A 25,826-nucleotide genomic window follows, 5' to 3' on the forward strand; every position below is an offset into this window, starting at 1 on the left:
TGTTGCATTTCAGGTAATGTAACATTATACTTACTATTAAAACCAGAAAGCATGCAGATGGCTGAAATTGGCTATAGTTCTACGGTTCAGGTTTGCAAATACTAGTGATTCATTTTAATTATAGAAAGCAGACTTTCACTGCCAGCCAACATCCCATAGTATGTCAGCAATATCTTATGCTGCAGAATTTTTTTGATAACGAAATGCACATGATTTTTACAGAGATCAATAAAAGAATAAGGTGACAAAGTGATTTATCGACTCAGGTGAATTATCTTTTTTTTTGCTGGTGCTTTCATCTTACTAAAAAAAAAGATAATACCATGGAGGGATTTTTTTTTCCTGCTCCTTAGAAAATTGGGAAAAGCTTGGTCCATTTATCATTTACCTGCTTAGACTGTGCAAATCTTAAAATAGTGGCTGAAATGAATAACTGCTGTCCAATGAATTATTTTTATGATTCCATAGCTCTCATACTGCAATGCATAATGAAAAATCTTGAAAATTAGGTTTGTCATTGTGTACCTCATAGCTACTATGCAGCATATGTCCTGTTAATCCAATGAGAGAAAGTGAAAAGGAATCCTTTCTCCCATAATATACTTTGCAATCCATCAGTGCCCTAGGTGTGCTTCATTCTTTCACCCTAGTAAATCAGTACTGCCTGATAAACAACATTTCTAAACAATTCTGTTGGGTGATCATTATTTTGTTCTTAAGAATGAATTATTCAATTTGTTTCTTGTAGCTTTTAAAAGTTCAATGATGTTGCAAGTCACTTTTACTTATTCCTTTAATTTTTTTGAGGTACTGGCTGACTTGTTCAGAGAAAGGCTACTGATTTTTCACTAAAGGGTCGTGGTTAATCCTGTCCACATCCATAAATCATTATATACCAAGAGATAACTAGACAAACTCTTTCAAATTTGCCACAGATGAAGTTAAGCACTTAACATGATAGGTAAAATCTTTAAAAATGGAAAGAACTTAGCAACAGAATGTTATGCAGGGAGTCATAGGACTTGTATTCGAAAAATAAATTCATGCAGAAGGCTAAATTTTCTTTTTTCTACCTTTTTTTATTTCTTTAATTCAATTTGGAAGATCAAAAATATGTTTCTCTGCTGATAACTTCTCAGTTACTTTCTGACTTAAAATGATATTTAAACAAAAGATAGCAGAATGGTGGTCAGCAATACATTGATCCATCATAGCAGGGGAGCGTAGCAGTTAGCATAATGCTTATACAGTGCCCGTGATCGGAAGATTAGGTTTCAATTCCCATTGCCATATGTAGGGAGTTTGTATGTTCTCCCATGACCATGTGAGTTACCTCTGGGTACTCCAGTTTCCTCCCACATTCTAAGAAGATTTATTGATTAGGGTTAGTAAGTTGTGGGCATTAAATGTTGCACTGAAAGCATGGTGACTCTTGCAGGCTGCCCCCAGCACATTGCAAACATGACACAAATGAAGCATTTCACTGTACATTTCAATGTTTCGATGTACATGTGACAAGTAAAGCTAATATTTACCTTTATCAGAGAATTCAATCTCACTAACCATTAATTTCTTCCAGGGAAAGGCAAGGGAAAGTAAGATATGGGAAGTGCACAAGTCGAGCTTGAAATTACAGAACGTGACAGAAGAAATTTAGTTCATCTCTGCTCTCCAAGATGGAACTTGATGGCGTTATTTCAATGAAGGATCAAAGAAATTATTACCAGTGTCTTTTCTAATACTTACCTTAAAGTAATAGACTCAACCATCCTATTGCTTTCCTGTTTGTGAAACATGCTGCCCACAAAATGGCTGCTCAATTTCTTACATTTCAGAAATGGCTCCTCTTCAAAAGTAGTTGATTAGTTATAAAAACACTTTCTGTTATCCAGAGGTCATGCAAGACATCACAGAGAAAAAAAAATCTTCCTTTTGTACATGGTTAATGAATAAAGGACATAGCAGTCTTCGTCTGAAATTCCAAGGTTCAATGACACTAAGTCAGATCAATGGCGCAGCCTGAGATTTCTTCACTAAATTGACATCAAGATTTGTTGGAGAGCTCATTAAGAGATAATACAGTGATGAGAGACAATGGAATGTGTTTTGGCCCCATAACACTAATGGCTAAAAGGCAAAGAGGGTGCAGCAACTGTCATTTAGCTCACCATTCAGTCCTAAATGAATTATTTTGGTGTTTATATAATGCCAAACACCAAGTCAGGGTCAGGATGACAAATGAGTACTAGGAAATACAGTATGAGCAACCAGGAAATCACCAGGAGGTATTTGGAAATTGGTTACTACATCAAATTGCATTCCCAAGAACTATTTAACTGAATTAACCATAATATCTTCTTCAAGTTATTGGCAAATGCCTTGTTATTTGTAAAGGTTCAAAACTCTGTTTGACTCACTTACTGCATTAAATTGTTCCAGAGTATCTGCTAACTGCATAGCAATGTCTTGATTTGCATTTATTCTGCAAATATAATTGGTGCTGTTAATTGCCATTAAGGTATTAAGACAGTGCCTTTTCCAACCTATTGAATTTTTCCAATTAAAGTTTTCAATCCTCAGTATAAATCTCACACTGTCAGTCATCTCCATCATTTGAGTCACTCTGCAGAACAGTGGAAAACAAAGCAGCATTAATGCAGAAAATTGAACATGCTGAATTAAAGAAGGAATTAGGCTATGATAATGAAACTCTCACAATCCTGTTCTTTGAGCCAGCACATAGGGTTACCTCAGAACAGATGTAGGGGATTGCATAAAATGTTGGTGTGACAAACATAATGGTTTAAGCTACTTTTCATCATAATTTCCTGAAATTACCTACCATAGTTTACTGCACATCATAAATATGCTGTTGCTACATGCCACACTCTGGAAATTCCAGTTTCTAATTAAAAGATATTAACAGGGAATCTGTTTGCAGCATGGCTACTGACTCAACCAGTAAATGTACCCTCAGGAATCATTTGCTACTGTTTCTTTGGCTGTGATTTTTCCAATAATTTTGCATTAAAATTATCCTGTTCCTCATGATACTCTGATGAACCTGCAACTTTTTGTAGACCCCAAATCGGGACAACTTGATTGACTCCAATACACCTCATGCAGTCCTAGGAGAATTTTATTTATTCCAGTGCATTCATTAGCAGTGAGCAAATTAGAAAATGTATGAATTATTTGTAGGTTAAGGGAACACAACTTCAAACATATTTATTTGCAATTAATAAAATGTTCAGGATGGTCACAGTCATTAAGTGGAAAATTGTGCAGTATATTTAATTCTTTCAATGATTGCTTCCTTAGGGGAAAATAGATATTGTTAATCTTTGAAGTTATCAACTTCAGGGTAAAAACATCTTATCCCATAAGAGATAAGCAAAGTTTTATCTCCCATGTTTCCTCTGATTGTAGTGAAATCACTTCTCTTCTCTTCAAAAATTTTCCTTCATGCCTGACCTCTTCCCCTCACCCTATGGGTAATTAATATTTCTAATGGGAACATTCTTCATCATTCTAAGCAGCCAATATTTTAACTATAGGTACCCTCCTAGATGCCCAGAACACAGATGAAAAGGGCCATGACTTCACTGATGCCCAGCTGTCACTCATCACCAAAGCAATATCAAGAAGTTTCTGCAATATAAACATATAATGGTCACAATGTTTACTTTGTAATTCCTTGATCTACAAAGGCATTACATTTCTGACAACATCCCTCCTTCACCAAAAATGTGGAAATTCTAAAGGCATTTCCCATTAGGTTTAAGTTTGTTTTAGCTGAGTTCCAGAGCTCAAGCATTTTAGTTAAGGACACTAAAATATTTAAAAATACATCAACACAAGTACTTGAAAGAAAAAAACATATCATTTAATTAACAACTAAATCTTGTTAAATTAATATGCAAAATGCTCCTTTACAACTGGAAACAACAGGGATTCTGCAGATGCTACAACCGGAGCTACTTTAACAGGATGAATACGGACAGAACGTCTCCTCGTGTGAGGAACTCGGGAGTTAAGGAACACTCACTCAGTCATTGAGAAAGAGCTTCAGGGATTCTTGAGGAAGCACTGTAACATCTCTCAGTGATTCCCTTCCTTGGAAGATGTTAATAATGTAAACAGACACAGAACACAGAAAAATAAAAATAGGAGTAGCCATTCATCATTAAATCTACTCCACCATTCAAAACAATGATAGCAGAGTCTCTTTCTCAATACCAGATCCTTAGTCTCTCCTAATACCCTTTGCTGTCTTGTAACTATTAATCTATTTCCTTCTTAAATTTACCACCATCTGAGCAAGGGCATTGCTCCACATGTCTGTCCCAAATGTCTCACTTTGTATCCTGAGTCCACGACCCTTGCCAGGGCAAACAACATTCTGCTTCCAGGTTGCTGGTACCTGTCAAAATTCTGTCACGTTTTAGATGTTTAGAAGTAATGCACCCTTCCTTTAAGAGGTGCACCCCTGCTTTAAGTTGGTCTCAGGTGACCTGAGGAAGTTTTTTTGAAGAACTTAGTTGGTTAATCATTTTTCAACATGCGCCCCACTGGGTCACACTGTGATGAAGATCATTCAGTCCTTGCCAGCAAAGGTCATGTGCTTTTCCACCTTACCCCATCTCACTGCCTGCCTGCTTCCACACTAAATTAAAACCACTTTTACCATTCGAAAATCATTCTTACCCTTGGGTCAAGCAGGTTTGGGTTCAGTTTCACTCCAGACAGTTACATCCTTGATCTACTCTGATGCATCAGTACTATAAAGCACTCCCTCCCAGGTAAAAGTACAAAGTCTGTGACCGTTTTAATAAGACTGTTCTTTTAAACACTTATCTTTTAACTCATATCAGTAAAGCAGATGGGTTAGAAATCCATTCATCTAGCAGCACTCGATCCACACCACCTTAATCATATTTGTGTCCTCGTGACCATTCCCCCAATAACTCTTTTCTAAATACTCTTTCTCATTGTGTCCCTTCCCAGATGCAGCTCCGTCTTTGACGTCCCTGATCTCCTGCATAGGGTAGAGAGAGAAGATACCCAGTATAAACATTCTAAGCTACCAACATTTTTCAGTTTAACAATGTTGCTCACGACTTTGCACTGTCTTCTCTCTCCACTCTTAGTCTTAATGGCAGAGTTTCAACCTGAAATGCCAACAATTTATTATGTTCCTCACAGATGTTCCTCCACCCAGTGAATTCCTCCAACAGACTGTATGTTGCAATTAAATATTACAGATCAAAATCACAGGAATGCAGGCATCACAGTGATGTGTGTGGCCGCAACATGTGGAAGAGAGAAATAGGAAGGCGTGCATCTTGAAAATATTTGTAAGCTAGGATGAGAATTTTGTCAGTGAGCTCTTGATTAACAGAAGCCACTTTGGGTCAACAATGAAAGAAATGATGAACAAATTGTGCACTGCATATTAGGTCACATGCTACTGAACTTTTGCTTAGCCTACTGTTTGCTTGAGAGAGCAAAGGTTAAGTTACAAAGAAAGGTAAAGTTCAGGAAAGGCTGATTTGAAAGGATGGGGAAAAAAACTGACTATAATGAACAGAGTAAAGCTGTCGGTGAATAAAGCAACAGATAATCAGAGTAACGCTTATAAAATGCTGGAGGAAATCAGTAGGTCAGGTGGCATCTGTGCAAATGAATAGACAGTTGACCTTTCAGGCCAAGACCTTCATCAGGACCGAATGTGGAATGTTTATTCATTTCCAAAGAAGCTGCATGACCTGCTGAATTCCTTCAGCATTTTGTGCGCTGGTTTTTCAGCATCTGCAGAATTTCTTGTGTTTAACATCATGATGCAGCAGTCGATACAAATGAATACCTGTATGCACCTTTAGTTGGTAAGAATAAACGACCTTGATCAGCAGAGCAAAGTATTGACCTACCCCACTAGAGAAACATGAAGTCCTGCAAAGCAATCCAATGAACGCATTAAGAGCCCTACAAAAGAAAATTGAGACCAATCTTTTGAAGAATCTGAACACAAGGCTAAGAATTTTTACAAATATATTAAGAGATAAAGTGTGTAATTTATTAAAAACGTACAAAGTGAAGCAGACAAATAGACCTACAGTACTGATTGTCCAGCATGTAATAATGGCTGTCCAGCTCAAAGAGCTCAAATAACAAGTTTGTGAAAAATGATTAGTTGATTGCATTACATAGTCCAACGTGCATTATACTGAGACCACATAATTTAAGGATTTGGTGATATGCATGAAGTGTATGTTATACACAAATTTAAATCCTGAATAAATCTCTGCTGTGATTTATCCTCATTAACCTGCAGGAAAATGGATTCTCAGATAACTGCAAAAGCAGCAGAAATGTTAGCACTCTCTGATGAAAGTCACATAATTAACAAAAATGTTAAAAATCTGTTAAAAACTAAAAGCAGTTCACATTGTTTTAATGGCACATGAAGAAATAAAATTTACATATTAATGACAAAAAATATTTTAATATAAATGTATTTTACTCTTTGCAGCTAACACAATTATGAAGTTGCATTACACTAATGTGTTTTTATTCTTCTAATCTATAGTAGCTATGCACATGTAGAGATCCTGTGGTCCTGTTAAACAGGAAATTTACGTGGCATGGCTCTTTATTATCAGAATGTAAGAGTGATGGATCACAACTTGCTCTAAGGCCTTGAAAACACAACATTAATAAAACTTCAGTAATCCGGCAAGCCCCACACCCCCATGGTTCAGATGTCCTGACAATCTGCACATACTGTAGCTCACACATTAATCCAGAATGCTAACTGTGGTTCCAGATTGCAGTCAGAGCCCGGGGACTGGGGTGCTGTCAGGACCAATGCTTGATTAGATCTGGGGCTGAGATCCAGAATGTTAGGACGACGGAAAAAGGGAATGTTTGTGGCCATGCCGGGATCTTTGGAGTTACCATATTTCCCATTCTCTTTAAACTCACTAGTTCACTGTATTAATATTATATCAATGCATAATGTGTGAAAGAAGTCAAATAAAGATGTGTTTGGGTTTGCATAGGACTAACATCCAATTATTTGGAAAAAGCTCCTTTCCCTTACCACCAGAGTCCCTAGGATGCCAGATTTAGATATTCTACCTTGAAAATAAATCAGTATATCTGTTATACATTTATGTTAATCCACTTATGGAAGTATTATATATTCCCAACTAAAGTGGCATCTCAACTTACTCCTGTTTGGGAATGTTCTAAGATATTGATGACTCTCACTTGGCAGGTGTTCGGTGATTTGCAGAACATTCACTGAATTGCTGTAGTGCTTTCCAGTCACTGCTTACATGGAATTTTGATTGCTGAAGGTTTCTGTGTTTTATCTAGAAGAATTCACAGCACTGTAAGCCACAGTGGTAAGGCTGTGTGGGGGGTGGCGAGGGGGGTAGGAATTGATTTATCAATGGACTGTATTACACATCAGAGTTTGTTGTGTAACATTTAATAAACGTGCAACTATACAGTTATCCTAGAGTCATTCAAAAGGATTTAAATGAAGCACATAATGTCTATGTTCTTTTACTATTACCGAACATACAATAACTAAGATGAGATCTATATGCACACATTGTGACTTACCTGAAGGAGTTGTTTCTGATAATGACCCTGATTTCAATCTACTCCATTTGAAAACTTAAGGATATGAAAAATATAAAGATTCATGTTCCTTAATATCAGTTGGCTGAAAATAGAACAGCTGAGAGGCACAGAATGGGCAAAGGTGATGTCAAGAGGCAATGTTGCAGATCTCTTGCTAAGGCACAGAACAGTTCTGTATGCTACCATGGGAATATGGGTACAGAACTCATCACAACAGAGAAGATAGTATGTTTCTTTATATGCTGGATGTGGAGAGTGGTGGGATCAAAGGCAAAGGTGATAGAAACTTTTTCACCTTTTGTCTGGAGAACAGGGATGAGATTAAGCATGAAAAAAAGAATGTGCAAGAAGGCTCCATCAAATATATAAGCCACACTTCGGGAAGACAGAGTATAAGCTTGAGTCATTTATGGCATTTGGCTTCTAGATTTGGCCAGAAACAGTGAAGTCAAAAATACCACCACGATACTGATCAGCAGAAACTTACTTTCAACTGATACAAGCATCTTCAACTGGTACTACCCTCCCTTGGTAAGTCAAGAATACAATTTGCCAGCAAACATCCCCACATTCCATCCATGAAATTTTTGTTGCAATCCCAACCAACTCCACAAGTTTTCAGTTCTCTATGCTTCCAATTTTCCATTCTTGTGGAGTCTCAGTTTTAACCACTGCAACAGAAGAGACTATTCTCTCCTTTTTGTAAGCTTTACATTTGAATATCCTCTGCAACTCTTCACTTCCTGACAGTTCTAGTCCTCCATCAAGACTTCAGTGACCTCTCCTGATAGGTCTTCCTGTGTCCCAGCATAAAACGTTGACAACTTTTTTATTTGTAGCAGCTCCTGTTACATGCTCAGGATATGACATTGAAGGTTATTCTTATTGCTTAATGCAAATCAAAACAAGTTACCAAAATAAAGGCAAAATAAATTGTTCACACACTGACAAGCACAAGAAAACTAATTTTATATAGATCTGTGTAACGCAACACAACTTCAATAACTTTTAACAATAGTAATAAAATTTGCAAAATGCAAATTTTTACACAGATTAATGCATTGAACAGTGATTTACCAGTAGCAGATAACAGATGATGATTACTCGTGCTTGGGAAGGAAGACACAGTCTCAACAAAGACCAGTTATGAACTTCCTTCATTTATGATGCTCCTGGTTCTTTTTACCCCTCTTTAAAATCTCTTGCCCAGATCACTCATTTTATTCTCATTATACCATGCATGTGTTCCTTAATGCTAATAATATTTTGTTTTCTTATCTGACTCTAAAATCCACTTGGTCAGTGAGGAATGAATGTAAACACAAGGACATTGCTAGTTCGGGACAGCTCCAACAATAACAACATATAATTATATAGTGCATGAAATCAAGCAAAATGTATTTCGTGAGAGAGTTGTCAAGCATACTATAATAACAGCCATATAAGAGATACTGGAGAAAATAATCAAGAGTTTATACATGTTTTGGAGTATACCAGAAAGATTGAATGGGAGGTGGGAGGGCAGGGAGATTTTAGGAGAAAATTCTAGAACTCAGTTAAAAGCAGCCAACATTAGTGAAATGAAAAATAGATGGCAATGATTAAGAGGCCTAGAATCTCTGAGAGTTTTATCTTCTGATATTTCCATAAAATATCTAAAATGTCTTGCAAATATAATCACATGATGTTTGACCGATAAAGACAATATGATGAGGTGAAACTGGAATATATTGCGGTTAGAATATGAGCTACGTTAGGATGAGAAGAGTGAGATAGTGAGAAGACATTATCTGAACAATAACATGTTTGGGAAGGGAGAGAAACGTTAGGAAGAGAGGAAAATTAGGAAAACATGGAGGAAAAGGATGGCAGAGAAGACATTAAAAAAAAGTTGTGGCAGTGTTTATGGTCACAGAGGTTGATGTCAAATGCAAAGAAAGGTGCACAAAAATGAGAAGGGAAATCTTACAGGGTAGAAGTACACAGAAGATAAGAAGATAAGACAGCGATAAAGAGAACGGGGAGCAAGGAAATGGTTGATTTAGATAAAAGCGAAACAATGTTCTAGCCTACATCCAAATCCCAGAACTCATCTACAGATAAATAAGTAATGTACATGTATGCAGAATTCATGTGCACTCTTCACAATAAGTTTCAAGTTATGTTATTATATAACTGGGCTACTATGTCCGGTAACAAGCACATGTTAATCCAAAAAACAACTAGCAAGGCTCAGAATGTCAATTATTTGCAAATACCATAGCAAATCCAGGCCAAGGAATAGATTCTACTGTTAACTGAACAAAAGCAGAAATCTGCTGTCACCTATTTTTATTATTCATAGGATATGAAGGTCAATAGCATTGCTGGCATTAGAGCTGGTGAAGTTAACATTGTTTGTAGAACTGAGGCCACAAATGAATCAGATCACGGATTTCTTTCCCTGAAGGATGTTAGTGAACACAATGGATCTTTATGTTAAATCCATTGGTGTCTGGATTATTAGTATGGAGAGAAACTTTTATTTTAATTGCAATTTTATTTTATCAACTGAATTTACATAAATTTTCCATCTGCCATGCCAAGTTCATACGTTTTGATCAGTAATCCAGGAATCTACCTGCTAGCCCAATACCATCCACGATGCAATCCAGTATTAACTATATGGTTTGAATGTTGTGAAGTTGTTGCACCTGCTTAGTAAATGAAAAAAATAATCATGCTACAGAAAATTAATTAAAATCAATTCAAGACTCTCGAGTCAGTTATTGAGGTGATAACACAGAACTGCAACCTGTTCAAAATGCTCACAGTTCCAAGCCAAAATGATCAGAGCTCATGACGAATAAGAATGTCTCAGTCTTACTGGCTTGCCTTTGCTGGGTTTCTGACAATTTCATTCAAACATCAAACTCCTCATGGAGTTCAGTTACAAAGAGCAAATACACTCATTGGTGGCTTTACTAGGTGCACCAATGCACCATCAGATAAATGAAAATACCTAATCAGCCAATCATGTGCAGAAACTTAATGCTTAAAAACATGCAGACATGGTCAAGAGATTCAGTTGTTGTTCAGATCAGAATGGGAAAGAAATGTGATTTAAGTGACTTTGATTGTGGAATGATTATTAGTGCCAGGCGGGATGGTTTGAGTACCTCAGAAACTGCTGATGTCATGACATTTTCATGCACAACAGTCTCCAGAATTTACAGAGAATTGTGTGAAAAACTAAAAAAAAAATCCAATAAGCTGCAGTTCTGTGGATGAAAATGCCTTTTAAATGTCAGGGGTCAGAGGAGAATGGCCAGACTGGTTCAAGCTAACAAGAAGGTGACAGTAACTCAAATGAACGCACATTACAAGAGTGGTGTGCAGAAGAGCATTTCTGAATGCACAATATGTCAAACCTTGAAGTGGACGGACTACAGCAGCAGAAGCCCACACCTAATAAAGTGGCCACCGTTGTTCCCTAGTTCCTCTAAGGTGTCTGCCCATTGTACCTGCAATAGGTTTTTGAATATCAAGACAGTGAGCAAAGTCTGGGACACACACGCTATTCGGCTGTCAATGTTTTTCTACCATTTAACGGGCAGAGCTTGTATTATCAACGAACTTCACTGCTGCCCATTCTAGCCCCCATTATTCCAACCCACACCACCACACCAACAACATGCCTGATCTTTTTCCACTCTACTAAAAGCTTAACTCCAAAAATATCTTACAGAGGACTCCCCTGTGTATATTTTTAACTGCACAATAGATCTTAGTTGCCCAAAAAATCTTTCTGGAGCCACTAATTCACTGATACAAGTGTGAATCTTCATTCAATCCGATTTTCTATTTTATGTGGAAATCTTTTTAGACCATTGTTATTAAAAGATAACAGTTTTTATTAGTCTTCATTCTACCTTTTTTACTCCTCAATATTATCAGTCTTTCTCTCTCTTTAGTATTCTTTCTATACATGGCTTTACATTGAGTTAAATATTTTTACACACTTCTGGTTTAAATTCTGCTTGCCGCAATAAGGATACAGCATTGTGACTTGTTAAGAGTTACACTGTTGCTTACCCTTATCACACACACAAGTGTGCTGTTCCATAAGTAGCTCAGGACAGCTGTAAATAGCTGTTTAAAAGCCCAGGAGAAGCATATGGATGGTTATAAATGCACTGCATGCCAGTGTTGCTTTTCACTGCTAACCGCAAAATCACAGCCAAAACTGCTGGAGCTATTTCAAAGAAAAGTTTTTTTTTAAACTTTTCTCTTTTGCCTTATTGTCAATGCAATCTCTTTTTATCTTTCTCTGTCTAATCTAACATTGACTGCAACCACTGCATTTACATTTTTTGTTATTCCACCCAATAATCTCAGAATGCTTATTTGGTGTCATTGCCTAAGCAGGTGATGTTGGCATCATAGGCCAAATGGCTGTTTCAGTCTAGGGTATTATGAAATATATCCTCAGTTCTTATATCTAACACCCAATATATTAGCAGCTGCGCTTTATAATTTGCTTCTAAAATTTGGTTCCACTCCCAGTTCATGCAGTCATTTACCTTGTTAATGCTGACGCCTGGTGTTCTGCAGAGGGGGCCAAGTTGTTTCCACTTCACACTTCCAGCAATTTGCAGACCAAAATATTATTGACCTAAACAGATGAGATAAGTCTAACTAATTATCAGGCTCCACTTCACACCTGAAATTTACTTCTTGCTGTCGCTCCCTTTTGCATTCCCACTCTTACAATGTACTTCTATTTTCTCCTCATCTTCTGATCTCCAACAGTTACCCTGCTACTGATTATTTTCCTTGCTGACCTCCCTATTCTCTGCTTTCTCCTGTATGTTGCTATTTTGGCGTTAATATTCTGACTATTCCTGACTGCCACAGCTATCCTTAAGCTATACTCTTTTTTTGGGCTTTTCAGAAAAATCTGCTTTCTTCTAAACTGCGTATGACCCAGCCTCACTCTGAGCAATCCTTTCCAGAAAGGCAATGGTCTCTGACAGAAACCATTTGTAGAGCAATTTCAAACTCAGAAATCACTATTGTGCAGAGAAATTTAATCATTTTCTTGTAAATTTTGTCCCCAAGCAGCCAGCCCATAAAAAAATGGCATTAGTGAAAATAATGGAACTTAAAATAGACAAATCTCCAGGACCTGATGTTTTCCACCCCAGGGTATTGAAATAAATAGGTGAGAAAATTGCAGATGTATTAGTCATAACATTCTAAAGGTCTCCAGATTCAGGGGTTGTGCCTTCAGATTAGAAAGTTGAAATTGTCACTCCATTATTTAAGAAGAGTTGAAGTGAGAAACCATGTGACAATAGGATTGTCAACTTAATGTGAGGAAGTAACTGGGATCTATATTCAGAGGGAGTTGATGAATACCTGGAGAAGCTTTTGCTAATCAAAAAGTGTAGACATTGATTGGAGAAGAACAGATCGTAATTGTTCAATTCAGTTGTATCATTTGGGAATGGAAGTGTTTGAGCATGTTGTCTAATTGGACTTCTAGGAGGCTTTACATAAGGTTATTCCTAAAAATAAGAATGCATGAAAATGTGGGGAAGTCAAGGAAACTTTGGGATATGGTTGATAATTGTTTGCGAGGCAAATGCCAGGGAACTGCAGACAGAAATTAACATGTTTTGATAGCACCTGTCTTTCTCCTGACTGAAGTTCTCTGTCACATTGGTTTAACTGTAGGATGAATCAAAATAGTCACTGTATGTCATAGGGCTTGCAATGAACATCCACTGAGACTAGGCAGAGCAGGAATTTCACAGTGTGAATTGGCATGCAAAGCTGATTTGATGTCGGTACTGACTGCAATGCTCCAGCTAACACCCTCTCTTCATCCCTCACCAATCAACAAGTATTCAGCAGCAGGAAGCTATCCTCACTGGTGCTATTTAAAGGGATTATCAAATATTTAAATGTTAGCGCCTGGTTGATTTCTCCTGGTTGTTAGAACGATTTTCAAAACGTTCTGTGCTTTCTATATTTCTGTCATGTTGCAAAAGTCTGCAGGGAGTTTTATGGCAGAAGTGGTGTGACATTGTGCAGGCCTCGAGGCTTTTGCATTAACTCTCTCAGACTCGCATGCTTGTTAGGCAAGATTCAGACTGGGGGCATGAGCAGAACATTGAGTAAGACAAGCTCTGGAAGAGGAAGGAGAAGAAAAGCTCTTAACAAGAGACTATTTCCACCTAGAATACTCAGAAACTCTCCGAGCACTGTCTTAATGAGGAACAATGAGTTTTAACAAGAAGGTCCTTGCTGAAATATGGCATTTTCTGCAGCCATAACCGCAGCCTTTCTGGTTACAGACTGGTTCAGTGTGGAGTTTCCTAATGGCACTGAGCACGACTGAATGAGCAGAGACTGTGCAAAGATGGACAAGCCACAAAAGATGATGGAGGAAGGGAAATTGGGCTTCCATTGGTCCTTCTTTCCATAATCAGAACCAGAATCAGGTCTAATATCATGGCATATGTTTTGAAATTTGTTGTTTTGCAGCATCAGTATTGTGCAATACACAATAAAAAAGATATATTACAATAAGAAATACTGTACTCCCTTGATCATCCCTTAGTGGACGTCACTATTGATGCTGCAGGCCTCAATATCTGCCTGTCTGACAGAAGGAGAAATACTGAATGACCAGATGATCAGGCTTTCCAAATTATGGGCATGGATGACCCAGTAAGCATTCTTGATAGTGGTGTAACAGTGGTCATTCAAATGTGTTGGCTCCTCCAGTTCCACAGGAAATAGTTGGTCCAAGACTTCCACAATGGCAAGGAAGTTCTTCTCTATGGCTGTTAAAACATTCAAGCCTACTACCCCCACCCGATAACTCTGCTTGCTTTATTGTTACCACCTTTGCCTGCAAGTGTATCAGTAAACGTCATTCAAGATTAGATTAGATTAGATTATGAGGACACACAGTCCTCCTTTATTGTCATTTAGTAATGCATGCATTAAGAAATGATACAATATTCCTCCGGTGTGATATCACAGAAGCACAGGACAGACCAAGACAGAAAAACTAACAAATACCACATAATTATAACATATAGTTACAACAGTGCAACAATAGCATAACTTGATGAAGAACAGGCCATGGCACAGTAAAAAAAACTTCGAAATCTCTCGAAAGTTCCACATCTCACGCAGTCGGGAGAAGGAAGAAAACTCTCCCTGCCATGCCCGACCACAGTCCGACTCTGAGTCATCCGAAAACTTCGAGCTCTGATCAACCCTCCGACACCGAGTACCGAACACCATCTCTATCCGAATGCTTCAACCTCAGCCTCGGTCGCCAGCAGCAGGCAAAGCCGGGGATTTTGGGGCCTTCCCTCTGGAGATTCTCAATCGCACAGTAGCATCGGCAGCGAACCGGGCATTTCAGAAATTTCTCCAGATGTTCCTCTGCGCTCCTCACATCTGCCTCCATCAAATCAGAATTGCCCACGGCCCCTATTTAACAGATACAATATCATTTCACCAGAGAGCTGCGCGCGCTGCGATGCTTGCATAATGAATAGTTGAAGTTGAATAGCTTTGGCTGCAAAGTTGAACAAGTGCAAACTGTGAGGTATTGGTGTGGGGTCATCAATTATACAATTGAATTGACTTTATTACTTATATTTTCATATTCATGAGGAGTAAAAATCTTTACATTATGTCTCTGTCTAAATGTGCAATGTACAATTTATAGTAATTTATAATAAACAGTATATACAACAGGACAGTCAATATAACATACAAATATAATTGTATCAGCATGAATTAATCAGTCTGATGGCCTGGTGACAGAAGCTGTCCTGGAGCCTGTCTCCTGGCTTTTAACCTGCAACACCATTTCCCGGAAGGTAGCAGCTGGAGTAGTTTGTGGTTGGGGTCCCCATTGATCCTTCAGGCCCTTTTAACATATTTGAAAAAGGAAGATATTTGAAGATATTTGAAAAAAATGATAAAGAACTTGATTCATAAGTATGAGTCCTGACTGGTAAAGATCAGTGATAGGCTGGTGGTGGAGTGTGCACGAAGCAATGGGATAGACTAATAGTGCAGATGCGATTAATGGCATTTGAAGGTTTTCTTTTGCCTTTGGTACCTTACAAAATCATTAAACTATATAATGCTTCAGATCTAAGTCCTGGCATTGGTCTCTATTATTATATTTTGATGCTATCTTCTGAGCCTGTATTCGAAGGCTCCCAACACCCACTATTCCCCCCACCACACCATTGTGTGAACAGAGCATTCAATGCAAAGTCTGTTAACCCTAGTGCATCTTCTCTCCCACAGATTGTTGTATCTGCTGCAGCAGGATATTCAGACAATCTCAACATGAACTGCAGCCAACTCCTCTTTAAAATACACTGACTAACTTTAAGTACAGTTAAATAATCACAATATTGTGACATTTGTTCACGACTGCAGTCAATCAACAGTGTGGGGTGCACTGGCTACACACAGCATGTGTGTTGCATCAAGTTAGCATTGAACTGCAATCTGATCAGCAGACAAAATTGAATTGTTGTGTTATTGTGGAGGGTATCCAATTTATTCTCTTTTTTCACATTCTTATTTAAACATAAATAGGTTGATACTGCAGCATCATCTTGGGAAAATAGATCAATGGATGCAACATAATGACCCGCACAACGATGTTTCTTTAACTTGCACTTTAAGATATTTGTGGGACCACTCCTTCATTTCTCATTATAACGCCAAAACAATTGTTCTCACAAAATTTTATTCAGGTAACAGATGTAGTGAACTTCTATGTCATTTGAGATTTGCAAGCTATATCAATAGTGTTGTTAAGTGCTCCAGACTACTTTATAGAAAATTGCTATCTTTGAATGCCGGCTTGTAAGTACTCTTCAGATGCAGATTAGAGTACTTGAACAGCCCCCTTTTCTCTACAAGTTATATTTTTCCTCATAACAGCCAGAGAGTAATTCCAGAAGCACTTGTAAAATAGGTTGCTTTGTATTTATATCTAATGAGGTCATAACTCTATCTGATTTACTTCTGACTTGGAAAAAAATTGTGATGCATTCAGTTGTTTGCTCATTGCTTTGCTTACACTTTTACTTAAAAATATGCTAATCTAAAATGTTGATAAGATAAAAGCCTTCATTGTAATTACCTTTCCTTTAAAGGGTCCAACTGTAAATTTAATTTTTCACTACCTTTTAACTTTGATTTCCTCCAACAAATGTGGTTTATTACTTGCTGGTCACATTATTCCAATCAAAATGAAATGAAAGCTAACTGTGTGGTAGCATCACTGACACCTTTACATTTTTCCCTCCCTTGTTCTTAAACTTCTGGCAGAGATTGGCATGAGTCATTCTTCACCCTTTTTAGAAGTATACATTAATGTCCCAGCCAAGAAAATTCACCAGCTTCCTCTACCTCCTCAGAAGGCTTGTCCCCATCAGCTTTTATCAATTTTTATTGATAGTCTATAGAAACACCACTATCTGGATGCATAATAGCTTGGTATAGCAACTGTTCTGCATGTGATCGCAAGACACTACAGAAAGTTTTGGACAAAGCTTAGCGCATCACAGAAACCTGTGTCCCCTTTTATCAACTCTATACTTCTTGCTGCCTCAGAAGAGCAGCCAGCAAAATCAAACACCCCACTCACTATAGACATTCTCTCTTTTCCCCTTCTCCATCAGTCAAAAGATACAAAAGCCTGAAAGTACATTCCACCAAAGGCAGCTTCTACCGCACTGTTATCATAATTTTGAATGGACATCTTGTATGATAAGGTGCACTGTTGACCTCACAATCAACCTTATTATGATCTTGCTCTTTATTGTTTACTTACACTGCACTTTCCTTGTAGCTGTTATACTTCATTCTGCACTGTTATCATTTTACCTTGTTCTACCTGAACGTGCTGTGTAATAATTTGGTTTATATCAATGGTTCCCAACCTTTTTTATGCTATGGACCAATACCATTAAGCAAGGGGTCCGTGGACTCCAGGTTGTGAACAGTATGCAAGATAAACTTTTCAATGTACCTTGGCATGTGGCAATATCAAACAAATACCAATCACAAATATCAAAGTCCCTTAAGAGACCAAAGATGACTTACTGTTAAGGATCCGGCCTGAACACTGGGTCGAAGGGCCTCTGCTGGTAGCTCTGGATTGTGACAGTCTTTAATTTCTGTTTTCTTTCACCTGGCCATGTGGGTTCTGGCCCAGCCCCTTTCCTTTTTGGACTTCCTCCAATTACTGGCTTGTCTCCTCATTTTCACCCATCTGTTTCTAATTTTCACTCATTACCCTGCGAATTTAAACCCTGCCTTGACTAGCATTCTCTGCCAGTTCGTCCCAGTTCTGACCTGTGTCATCCTAGCCCGTCATTGTGACTTCTGCCAACCAATTTTGCCTGATTCTGTGTTTTGGATTTTGCCCGTTCTTGGACCTGATTTTTGCCTGTGCGCTCTGGATTGTCTGCCCTCACCCGACTGCCTTTCCTGGTTAAGACCTCTGCCTGCCATTTCGGATTCGTGCCTGCCTTCTGTTTTTGAAAGACTGTTGCCTTCGTGCTCCCTAATAAATCCTGGTGAAAAAGTATTCATTGGTCTACACTTGAGTCCCACCAAAACCCGACACTTACCTCTTTTCCAGAATCACAAGATCTGTGGTAGTTGATAAAGCTGATGTGGGAATCGCAAATTCTGGCTCAGGAGATGGCTGATCAGTGGACAGACGGTATGATTCTTGTGTCATCTATGCATAGCTTCTGTGTGTTGCCAATGCATGGCCTCCAGGTTTTCAATGCCATCCTAATTGCTCCTTGTGTGGGGATGGGCCATCACTACGTTTGGATATGGCCCAAGTGTGGAGCGAGAGACACTGGAGTGGGTGGATGGCTCTCAGACTTTAATGCAAACAGAGTTGGAGGGAAAGGAAAACAATAAACACTAGGCCAAACAGGGTTGTTAACTAAAACTCTCAGATGGAAAACAAAGCCAACACTGCGGATGAAAAGAATAACTAAACGTAAAAAGAATACCGCTAGTCTTCAGCATCAGTTGACCTGACAGTCCAATTTTCAGGCAAGGGCCGAATGCAAGCAGGCGGCGAAAACTTGCTGTGCTTTGCTCAAGTCTCGACAAGCGCTATGACAAAAATAATGGAGTTAAATACTGTCACAATGAATTAATAATTAGCTGACATGTTCACGAGCGCAATTGCCAAATCTGCTGTGCTGCCAAATCCGTGGTTGTGACATGGACCAGTGGTCTCAACGAGTCAGTGAGTATGTTACACTTCCAAGCAGGTTTTGAAAACTTCAGGACTTTTATTTTATTTATTCACTGCCCACCTGGTAATCCTCTTGCTTGTCAGAGCACACTGCTTTGGGAATCTGGCGTCAAGCACACAAGTGATGTGGTCTGACCGTCAGACCTGAGTGAGTGTACTTAGTACTTCAATGCTGGAAATGTTGGTCTGGGAGAGGATGCAAAAGCTGGTTCACTTATATCGCCAGAAGACTTGGAGGACTTTGCAGCAATTAAACTGATGAATCTCTTCAGTTCTATAAGATGTTCACTACAGATAATCCATGCCTCAGAAATGCAAGAGATGGCACTGTTCATTGTTACCTAGGAGACAATTAACTTTGTCCCTGGTTTGAAGTATTGTTCTTTAACACCATTTTGCCCAAATAGCCAGAGATAATGCTGGTGCAATGAGAATGACGTTAAATGTCATACTGACTGTCTGCTTTTTCTGAGGGATAATAGAAATAGTCTACTTATCCTATAATCTGATAGTAAACATTAGCAATCAGAGGGCCGCATTGTATACCAGACATAGGCTAGTAGAGGACATTTGGATCTTAATACAAGGCCCATTTTCTCACAGTGATCAAATCAACACCAGGGACTTCAGCTTTTAAATGTGCCCATTGACAAGCAATGCTTGTTCACTGAATCTCAGTGTCTGACTGCACAACCTTGCTTCAGGGTTTTAGGTAACGTAGGTTGAAAAGTCCTGTAAATTATTTGTCTTGTAGATTGTTGATACATAATGATGGGGTTGTGATATACCAGGATAAAGGACGTAGAATGAAGCTCTGACTATGGTCAGAAACCTTTTAAATGCTGAGTATGTGAAATCTCTTAGTACGGAAGAAGGATGCAGAGATTTCCAATGGCTCCTTGTAGCTGCTTTGCTTTGCTCTGTACTAGTGAATTTCTCTGAAAATTAGGGAAGAGGGTTATACATTTCCACTGGTAAAGCAATCCTCAGTGACTGCAACCCCCATACCCCACTCAAACACTGTGACCTGAAGATTAGAGCTATGGTTGCTTTGACAGCCGCAGACATCACCATCCTGTCCTTGCTACAAGAGTGCATTATTGCCAGAAGCAGCTTATATAGCTCAGGGACAAAATCCCTGGTGATCTGAAGGAGACGCGCTGAAACTGTGACGTGCATACTAATAAACACCGTAACATACACTTTCCAGTGAATGTGCAAACTCCTTAACTGAGATAGCATCTGGAACATTTCCTGATGGAACTGTTTGCTTGGATCTCAGATACTATTTTCATGTATTATGTATCTTTGCAGCACATAACAAATGGAAGCTGCACATCCCTATTTTGTGCTTTGTATAGGCTTGTAATACTAATGCTTTTCCTACTTCTTCTGTGCCCAGTAAATGCTATAACAGAATCTTTATATCTGTTTCTTGTATTTATAGATTACTGATGGACAATGCTATGAAGTCCTTCCACCACAATCACATTGAATTGAACATGCAGAATCTCTGCAGTAAATGTACCAAGGCACTCATTATCACGGCAAAGTGTCATGCAAAAACGTGGAGCTCTTTTTCCTTGATTTGAAGAGTAGTAGTCAGAGACAGTCCACAAGATGGCATCCGATAAAAAATTGTGAAAAAGATCTTTATATTTGTAAGCATACAAAGAAAGTGTGAAAGGGTGCAGTAATGCCACAAAATATGGTGAGCCATTAGAATAACAGTCCTGTTGAATTTAAACAGTCTTTAAAATACTTAGTTTACTGTTTCCCTGACAGCATTAAGGGGGATGGGATAAAGGGCAGTGAGCGGAGACTTTGGTCTTTTGTTTTATTTTATTTAGAGATACAGCACAGTAACAGGACCTTCCAGCTCAATGAGCCCACAATTACACCCATATGACCTATTGATCTAGCCAGCTGTACATCTTTGGAATGTGGGAGGAAATCGGAGCACCCAAAGGAAACCCACAGGGAGAATGACAATCTCTTTGCAGAGGGCAGCAGAATTAAACCTAGGTTAATGGCACTCTAATAATAATGTTATGCTAACTGTGACACTATCTTGACACTCCATCTTCAAGATTCAAGATTCAAGTACATTTGTTATCAAGGAATGCATAAATTATTCAACCTTGAGATTTGTCCACTTATTGGCAGCCACAAAGCAAGAAACCCGAAAGAATCCAATTTAAAAAAAAGGCCGACACCCGATGCACAGAGAAAGAGGAAAATCACAAATCATGCAAACAATAGAAGCAAGCAACGGCATTCCAAACCAAATTGAGTCCTTAAATCCAAATCCCCAGAGCGGCTTGGAGTCGGCACAAAGCCTGGGTAAATTGTTGCAAAGCACACAGACATGAAGCACAGCAGCAGGCAGTCTCACAGCCTCAGCGTTGCGGAGAGAGGAGTGAATCTTACGGGAGAGCGAGCAAGATGGGACCGACACTTGGTGGTGGGTGGAGAAGAGGCTTGGCTAATGTGTTCACTCTCTTCTCAATAGCCATTAACACACTGATTATTCACATGAAAATGCCTATATAATATCCATATATTTTAAATGCCAACCAAAAGTAGTGAAATATTAACTCTGGCATCAGCAATAACTCAAGCCTTTGTTTGCTGCCAGTTTCCTGAATCTGGGAGACCCAGCTGACAGCAGTTGATTGTATTTTGAGAGCCTGATTGAAATATGGCATAAATTGTCCCACCTCTCCACAGGGCAATTTTGCAGGAACGGACATTGTGCTCGTAAATGTTGGGCAAGAAATATGAATCCCTTTGTAAAGTTTAATACTCCCTTGTACCTTTTCTCCTTTGCTGGCAGTTAGAAATGTGAAGACCAAGGAGAATACCAAATCTTCTCATAGGCTCCAGTCAAATGGAAGTCAAATTACCTGCTTCATAGCTCAGGTAATTCAATTTTTATATCATTTTTGCAGCATTTGATGTTATTTCATTCCTCTAAGGTCCAATCCAGATGGAGATTAATTTCATTTCCCTAATTAAATGGATCTACCGGAAGCCAATATTAATCAACTTGCAGACTGTCTGGCCTTAGAAATGGCAACAGCTTTTTGTAACTCTGTGTGAGTTTTACACAATTTCTTCATGTTATGCGCTATTCTTTTATTTATTTTCACTTGTGAATATTTGTCAGTTGACATATTGTTTCACAACGCTGAAATCGAGGAATGGAAGCCAGTCTCCATCTTCACTGAGGTTCCCTTTGATGAAACAATTGCCTCCCATTGACTGTTTGATAACTGACAGTAATCATACCCATGGTGTGTCAGTGATTAAAAAAGAACCATGTCATGAATAATTATGCAGCAAGGCATTTTAAAAATCCTACGCGTAAGACTATCAGTAGACAAAACAATCAGCTGTGCAAAGGAAAAGGAGAAATTAAGACGAAGATAGATAAGTACTTCATAGCCGAGTTTGGGAGGGATGAAAAATTAACAGGGCATGCAAAGTTGTGATCACAATCAGATCAGTCCCGATATTGATAAGTGACAGAGCAAAGCTTGATGATCCGCGTGCCCTACATCTGCTCCTCACTCTGATGAATTTGAACATTTCTCAATTGATGGAGACAAAAAAAATGAGCAATTAAAATAGAGTTGCTCATTTACTGTTCTGCTTTAATAGGTTTAAGGCTTAAATACCAAATGAGGTGCCTGATAAATTCAGGCTGGTCCTGACATCCACCTGTTTTAGATAGCACTAACCAGAGGCAGGTTATTGATACACAGGAGATAAAATGGTCCAGAACTTAACTATAGGAGCATTTCACCACATTCCAGGTTGCAACCAAGCCTTTCTGGAGCACTTTGTAAATCCTGGGCTTAACTATTGTATAGAGATTGATACTGGCTTATTATTGTCACATGTACCAAGATACAGTGAAAATCTTTGTCTTGCACCATAGATCATGGGTTCCCAACCTTTTTATGTCATAGATCCCATACAGATCCCATCATTACACAGAGCATTGAAGTAGAATAAGGTAAAACATTAACAAAGCAGAATAAAGTGCAAGAGCTACTGGAAAAGTGCAGTGCAGGTAAATGATAAAGTGCAAGATTATTATGAGATAGATTGTGAGATCAAGAGTGCAGCTTATTATACAAGAGGTCCATTCAAGAGTCTGATAACAGTGGGATACAAGCTATCCTTGAGGCTGGTGGTACCTACTTTCAGGATTTTGTACCTTATACCCAACGGGAGAGGGAAGAAGAGAGAACTTCCAAGGTGGATAGGGTCTTTGATTATGCTGGCTGCTGTACTGAGTGAGTGAAAAGTATAGACAAAGCCAATAGAGGGGAGTCTGGTTCCTGCAATAGGCTGAGCTGTGTCTCCAACTGTCTGAAATTTCTTGCAGTAATATGCAGAAGAGTTGCCATACCAAGATATTAAATATCTAGACCAGGTGTTCCCAACCTGGGGTCCACGGACTTCTCAATTAATGGTAAGCGTTGCAAACCCCTGATCTAGACAGGGTGTTTTCTATGGTGAGTTGATAAAAATTGGTAACTGAAGGGCAGGAAACAGTAGGATTGATCCTGGGTAGCCTGGCTTGCAACAACAGTACTAAAGGCAACACACACAAAATGCTGCAGGAAATCAACAGTGCAGGAAACATCGGAAAGGAATAAATAGCCAATGTTTCAGGTCAAAACTCCTCATCAGGAGTCTTGATGAAAGGTCGACTGTTTATTCCTTTCCATGGATGCTGCCTGGTCAGCTGAGTTCCTCCACCATTTGTGTGTGTTGCTCTGGAATTCCAGCATTTGCAGAATCTCTTGTGTTTATGGTATTCTAAAGGCAGCTTGATGACCATCAAACGTAATAATCGTACTGCAAGGAACCAATGCGACTTCCAAATTATTCTTCTAAGATGGTGCTACTGAACACGAACGACAACTTACAGGTAGTTCAAAAGGCAAGAAATGCGACTAAAAACATCATTATTCACACTTATTATGAGGTAAATTGTGGTAAATCATGACCGCAAACAATGAAAAGGCGAGCAGAGGCAAAGCTGACTTGAGCGATAAGCTGTGCCGACCCGTTGCAGTCAAAGCATAATGTGTTCGAGACGGGGTCACAGGCGAAGATGGTGTCACTGCTGGAGATGGAGTTGAAGTGAGCAATTCGGAAAGGACTGAGGTGGAGGAATTTTGATGCCTGTCTACCTAACCCAGATGCGAGGTTGGATTGCTCTAAGCACCAAACTGATTGGAGAGGTCAAGAACAGCTTTAGGCTGGGCGGCGAGGTCTAGGCCTGGAGGGTATTGCTGGGCGCCGTGGGCTAGCCCGAGAGCATATTGACACGGCAGGGCTCAGATCCTAATGCAAGGCAACATCTACTGTTTGGATAATCTGAACACCGGATTAGATAGACTGGAAAGATCGGGTGTAGAGACTGGAGGCAAAGATCGGGAGGATTTCACTTACTCGCCCAGGATGTTCACTCCTCTCTCCCTGGTGCTGAGGCAGTGAGATTGCTCCAGCTACTGTGCTTCATGTCTGCGAGCCTCGTGGCGATTTGCCCCGTGAATATGATGAACTAAGACTGAGGTTTTGGGCCTACTCTGGCTGCCCCAGGGATTTAGATCTACAGACTCAATTCAGCTCGGATTGCTGTTGCTTGCTTTTAATTTTTACATGATTTGTGTTTATTTTTCTCTTACTCTACGTATTGGGTGTTGGTCTTTCTCTTATTTTAATTTAGATTCTTTCGGGTTTCTTGCTTTGCCTGTAAGCAGACAAATCTCAGGGTTGTATTATTTGTACGTATTTTGATAATAAATGTGCTTTGAATCTTTGAATCTTGGAAAACGAGCTGAAGTGAATAGGAAGAGTCTTCCATATTCTGTACATACACATGCATGACTTGTTATGCTTTGTAAATCCAAAAGCTAAATGAAAGAAAATCACAAGATCTAGGATTTTTGTGTACTTAGTTTAACTTTAAGGAGGCATTCACACGTGACATGGTAGTGTAATGACGTATGCCATTCACATACTTCTCACATATAATCCATAATGAATTATGTAAACAAACAAAGAACACTTAATCAAACTACAAACCCCATTTCCAGAAAAGTTGGGATATTTCCCAAAATGCAATAAAAACAAAAATCTGTGATATGTTAATTCACGTGAACCTTTATTTAACTGACAAAAGTACAAAGAAAAGATTTTCAATAGTTTTACTGACCAACTTAATTGTATTTTGTAAATATACACAAATTTAGAATTTGATGGCTGCAGCACACTCAACAAAACTTGGGACAGAGTTAAAATAAGATTGAAAAGGGCACAGAATATTCAAGTAATACCAGTTTGTAAGACTCCACATTAAGCAGGCTAATTGGTAGCAGGTGAGGTATCATGACTGGGTATAAAAGTAGCATCCATCAAAGGCTCAATCTTTACAAGCAAGGATGGGTCGTGGCTCACCACTTTGTGCCAAACTTCGAGAGAGAATTGTTCGTCAGTTCAAAAGGAACATTTCTCAAAACAAGATTGCAGAGAATTTAGGTCTTTCAACATCTACAGTACATAATATTGTGAAAAGATTCAGAGAATTCAGAGACATCTCAGTGCGTAAAGGGCAAGGTCGGAAACCACTGTTGAATGTGCGTGATCTTCGAGCCCTCAGGCGGCACTGCCTAAGAAACCGTCATGCTACTGTGACGATTATAGCCACCTGGGCTCAGGAGTACTTTGGAAAACCATTGTCACTCAACACAGTCCGTCACTGCATCCAGAAATGCAACTTGAAACTGTATTACGCAAGGAGGAAGCTATGCATCAACTCTATGCAGAA

This window comes from Mobula hypostoma, chromosome 9 (genome assembly GCF_963921235.1).
Source record: "Mobula hypostoma chromosome 9, sMobHyp1.1, whole genome shotgun sequence".
In the NCBI taxonomy this organism is placed as follows: Eukaryota; Metazoa; Chordata; class Chondrichthyes; order Myliobatiformes; family Myliobatidae; genus Mobula; species Mobula hypostoma.